Below are 6,000 nucleotides of genomic sequence, written 5' to 3'. Positions count from 1 at the left end.
GACTGAGCAATTTGGCATTTCTGCAATCTCCTGGGTTTTCAGCGTGGAGTGCAGCTGTGGCCGTCGCTGGGGGTGTGCACTGCGTCAATTCCTAATGGCAGAATACGAGCCTGTGGTTGGCTCCATTGCTCCGTGCCCAGTAAGGCATTGATCAAGATTAAAATCGACGGGGATGAGAGCGGAAAGTGAAGGGGTGTGTAATGCTGTCTGCCTGCGTTTGACCGCTCTCCCTCTCACTGCTGCCAGCAGAAAGTGCAGGAGTCTTGGGTCCCGTGCTGCGAAGTTCGATCGCCACAGCGGCTTATAGCTCCCGGCTGTGGACTCGCTTTCAGCTGTGATTTGATGTTTAATGTCCTCAGTGCTGAACGTGCATTACCATTTGTGCAATTTGAATGAGACACTTCAGCAGAGAACTGGATCTCCGGTTATAGTCTGCAGACATCAACACCACGAACTGATTGACTCATTGTCTGTGATCATGACCATCAGCTCCTGGAGTGGCTTTACTGTTGTCTACTTTGAACTTTGAAAGTCACCCTGTTAGGGCAGAGATACTCCAAAAGGAAACCAGAGAAGACCCCACACTGTTTCATTTCCACCTGGCCACCCAAACTGGCTGCAACTCCAGCTCCCCCATTTTTACCAGTGCTGAGATGCCCTTGACGGAGATTGCCTTAAGTGGGGATTGCAAATTGTTATACTGTCAAAGCTGAGAGCTGGTGTGTTGGAAGAGCAACATGTCAGTCATCTAAGCATGGTTAAAATGAAAGCATTGGCTCGAAGCTTTGTCTGGTGTCCTGGAATAAATCATCAGATTGAGCAGCTTGCCAAGCACTGTGCGGAATGCCAACACGTCCAGAAGATGCCAAGAGCAGGGCCTGTCCATCCCTGGGAATGGCCTGCATTGCGCCGACAGAGGCTTCACGTGGATTTGGCTGGACCATTCATGGGCACGGATTTCTTGGGAAGGGTGAATGCAGCTACAAAGTGGCCAGAAACATTCCCAATATCATCCACTACAGCCTTGCACATTGTTGAAGTGTTTGAGAAGCCCCTTCGCAAGGACAGGTGTTCCACAACATTTAGTCAGCAGCAGTGGACCGCAGTTTGTGGTCGAACTGCTTCAGTCACTCCTGAAAATGACTGGAATGAATGGCTCCTCAAACAAATGAGTTTGATGTTTCACACCTGGGCAAGCAGACCTAGTGAGGGACTACAGATGTGATCAAAAGTGGGTTCTTGGAAGGACTAAGGACAAAACTGGACCACGCTCATACACAGTGGAGATTGCGTCTGGTCTCATCTGGAGATGACACGTTGATCAGTTGAGGAGTGCAGAGGCAATTGTTCGCAACAAAAAGGTGGCCAGAACTGTCAGAACTACTTCCTGCAGCCTCAGTCAGCTTCTACAACCACCACAGAGGAGACCCCAGAACCTGAGATTGTTTCACAGCCGCAAGTCTCACCTGACTGCGTTCCTGTACACGGTTCAAACTCCATAATCAAGTTCATAGACCACACCACGGTGGTTAGCCTGATCAGGGGGGATGACGAGACGGACTACAGGGACGAGGTCCAGTACCTGGCTGCGTGGTGTGCCATTAACAACCTGGCCCTTAACACCCAGAAGACCAAGGAGATCATTGTGGACTTCAGGCATGCTAGGAGCTACACTCATGTCCCCATCTACATCAATGGAGCTGTAGTGGAGCGTGTATCAAGCTTCAAATTCCTTGGTGTCCACACTTCTGATGATCTCACCTGGTCCCTGAACTCCTCCATCCTGATCAAAAAGGCGCAACAGCGCGTTTATTTCCTGCGCAGCATCAAGAAATCTCACCTTCATCCCAGGCTACTGACGGACTTTTTACCGCTGTACCATTGAGAGCATACTCACCAGCTGCATCTTAGTGTGGTATGGCAATTGTCCCATATCAGACCGCAAAGCACTCCAGCGTGTGTGTGAAAACTGCCCAGCGGATTATCGGCACCCAATTGCCCACCATTGAGAACATTTCCCATAAACACTGCCTGGGCAGGGTGAAAAGCGTTATCAAGGCTGCATCTCACCCTAACCATGGACTTTTTACTCTCCTCCCATCCAGTAGGCGCTACAGGAGCCTCCGCTCCCGCACCAGCAGGCACAGGAAGAGCTTCTTCCCTGAGGCTGTGACCCTGCTGAACCTCTCATCACAGTGCTAAGCAGTATTGCATCCATATTGTACTGTCTCAGTACTTTTATATTTGTATACTTTTTACTTTATACTTTATTGTCGCCAAACAGTTGATACTAGAACGGACAATCATCACAGCGATATTTGATTCTGCGCTTCCCATTCCCTGGATTACAAATATTAAATATTTAAAATATTAAAAATAGTAAGAATTAGCAAATATTAAAATTTTAAATGATAAATCATAAATAGAAAATAGAAAAATGGAAAGTAAGGTAGTGCAAAAAAACTGAGACGCAGGTCCGGATATTTGGAGGGTACGGCCCAGATCCGGGTCAGCATCCGTTCAGCAGTCTTATCACAGTTGGAAAGAAGCTGTTCCCAAATCTGGCCATATGAGTCTTCAAGCTCCTGAGCCTTCTCCCGGACGGAAGAGGGATGAAAAGTGTATTGGCTGGGTGGGTCGTGTCCTTGATTATCCTGGCAGCACTGCTCTGACAGCATGCGGTGTAAAATGAGTCCAAGGACGGAAGAATGGTTTGTGTGATGTGCTGCACCGTGTCCACGATCTTCTGCAGCTTCTTCGGGTCTTGGACAAGACAACTTCCATACCAGGTTGTGATGCACCCTAGAAGAATGCTTTCTACGGTGCATCTATAAAAATTCGTGAGGGTTTTAGGGGACAGGCCAAATTTCTTTAGCTTTCTCAGGAAGTAAAGGCGCTGGTGGGCCTTCTTGGCAGTGAACTCTGCTTGGTTGGACCAAGTCAGGTCATTTGTGATATTGACCCCGAGGAACTTAAAGCTTTTGACCTGTTCAACTTGCGCACCACCGACGTAAATTGGGTCGTGCGGTCCGCTACTCCTTCTGAAGTCAACAACCAATTCCTTCGCCTTGCTGACGCTGAGGGATAGGTTATTGTCTTCGCACCATGCCACCAGGTTCTTAATTTCCTCTCTGTACTCAAACTCATCATTACCCGAGATACGACCTACAATTGTTGTGTCATCAGCAAACTTATATATTGAGTTTGATGAGAACTTGGCTACATAATCATGGCTGTACAGTGAGTACAGCAGGGGGCTGAGTACACAGGCACCAGTGCTCAGAGTGATTGTAGAGGAGAGCTTGTCCCCTGTTTTCACAGCCTGGGTCCTGTCTGTGAGGATGTTGAAGATCCAGCTGCAGATCTGAGTGCTAAGGCCCAGGTTCCGGAGTTTAGGAATCAGTTTATTTGGAATGATGGTATTAAAGGCAGAGCTGTAGCTGTATGCTGTAGCACTTACTTTTTATTCACAGTTATTTTGTAAATAATACTATTCTTTTGCACTTCTGGTCAGATGCTAATTGCATTTCATTGGCTTTGTATCTGTACTCGGCACAATGACAATAAAGTTGAATCTAATCTAATCTAATCTAATATAGTGGAGATACATTCTATATTGAGTTGGAGTTTGTAGCCAAGCAGGGAAGAGTGTTGTGTATTTAATACTTCAGTAGTGTTTGAGTAATATCATGACTATATTGTTTGAATAAGCATTCTTGTTTGATTAAACGATTCATTACAGGTTATATGCATTGCTAGAGTGATTTTTGGGTTTAGGACATATACATTTAGCAATTGACTTTGGCTACTAGTTTTCACATCTGGAAATGTATTGTGGATTTAATTTAGAGTGCAGCTCCTAAAAGCTGTGAATCCCAGTCCAGACAATGCTGGTTAAAATTCATCTGGACGTCAGCGGTGTGGATGCGAATCAGGGGGTATGAAAGTTGTATGTGGTTTCAAAGAAAGCATTGTCCATACAGTGTCAATATGGAGTTGTCCTTTGATGTTTGGCACATAAAATATCGAGCCCCATGTTGGGCCAGCAAGGCTGAAAGAATCTCCATATGATGCCTGCTGTACCTTGTTTTGTCAAATAAAGAAGCTGCTTTGTATCTAACAGTAATTTTCTCTGGTGATTTCATTCACGCAACAACATGCAAAACAGTTAATTGCATACGTCATGATGCTACCACATGATAGGTGCACATCTTGTTTAAAACAAAAAATGAAGTACACAAGTTTTCCAGGGCTCCCATCTTTTTGCTTTCAATTAGTTTAATGTTACGGAGTTACAAAACATAACAACATTATCTATATGGACTTCAGCAAGGCCTTTGACAATATCCCACATGGAAGGTTATTCTGGAAGGTTAGATCACATGGATGCAGGAAGTGACGGCTGAGTGCATGCATAATTAGCTTGGTAGTAGAAAACAGTGGGTGATCGTGAAGGTCGTGTTATTGGACTGGGGGCCTGTTTTTAGTGATACTTACGGGTATATGATATACGATTAGTCACAGGCATCAGAGTCGGGTCTAATGCTGCTTATTATTTATTTAAACAATTTGGATAAGAATATGCAAGGCATGGTTAGTCAATTAAAATAGGTGCTGTTATTGACAGTGAAGAAGGTTATCAACATTTACAAGGGGATTTTTATCAGCTAGGTAAGTAGGTTGAGGAATCAAATGCCGCTCAATCCAGATAAGCGCAATGAGTTGTATTTTGGGAGTTAAGCCAGGGTAGGACTTTCAAAGTGTATGGTAGGGCCCTGGAGAGTGTTGTGAAGAAGGACCTAGGATTATAAGTACGTAGCTCACTGAAAGAAGGGCAACAAGTAGATAGTCAGGTGGTGAAAAGTGTTTGGCATGCTGGCGTTCATCAGTCAGTGCACTGTGTACAGGAGTTGAACATTATGTTGCAGTTGCATAGGTTGCTGGTTAGGGCACACCTAGAGCACTGAGTACAGTTTTAGTCACATTGTTAATCAGAAAGACGACATTAAGCTGGAAACAGTGTAAAGAAGAATTACGGGAATGTTACCAGGATACAAGAGCCTGAATTATAGGGAGAGGCTGAGTAGGCTAGGACCTTATCCATCGGAGTGTAGGAGACAGATGTTTGGCCTTACAGGGGTGTATGTAATCATGAGGTGAATGCACGCAGTCCTTTCCCCAATAAAATAGAATAAAAAACTAGAGGGCGTAAGGATATGGTGAGGGTAGAAATTAGATTTCATGCAGAGTATGCATATGTGGAACTGCCGTCAGAGGGAGTGGCTGAGGCAGGTCCACCACCATTTAAACGACTCTTGGACTCTACATGGGTAGGAAATGTTGAGAGGGATATGAACCAAATGCAGGCAGATAGGGTTAGCTTAGATTGGCATCTTGTTTGGCATGGATGACTTAGGCCAAAGAGCCCGTTTCCTTGCTGCATTGCTCTATTATTCTTTGACTTTTACATTTTAAGACCATTAGACCATAAGATATAGGAACAGAAGAGGCCATTCGGCCCATCGAGTCTGCTCCGCCATTCAATTATGGGCTGTTCCAAATCTTCCAGTCATCCCCATTCCCCTGCTTTCACCCCATACCCTTTGAATCCCTGGATAATCAAGAAACTATGTATCTCTGCCTTAAGTATAGATCCTTCTGCAGTATTTGATGTGCTGAATTTTGTGATTGCGTAAGTCTCATTCTCTCATTAAGCTTCTTCTAAAAGATACAAAGGGAAAAAATCTGTATGTGTGTGTGTATGTATTATACTGTAGATATTTTGTTCTCTGAATACACTGTGACTATTTGTAGTACCACATACACATTTTCAGTTAACTCTACAGGAGAAGAAAATAGGGGATGGAGAGCAGGAGGAGGGGAGGAAGGAGGGATCACTGAAGAGGGGTAATGGGGGGAGGAAGGAGGAAGAGGGAGGAAGTGGGGGAGGCAGGAGGAAGGAGGAGGAAGAGAAGTTCAATACTATATCAGATTGTCATG

Source organism: Mobula hypostoma, chromosome 7 (assembly GCF_963921235.1).
Source record: "Mobula hypostoma chromosome 7, sMobHyp1.1, whole genome shotgun sequence".
NCBI classification, from domain to species: Eukaryota; Metazoa; Chordata; class Chondrichthyes; order Myliobatiformes; family Myliobatidae; genus Mobula; species Mobula hypostoma.
Note: the sequence above shows the minus strand (reverse complement) of the source record.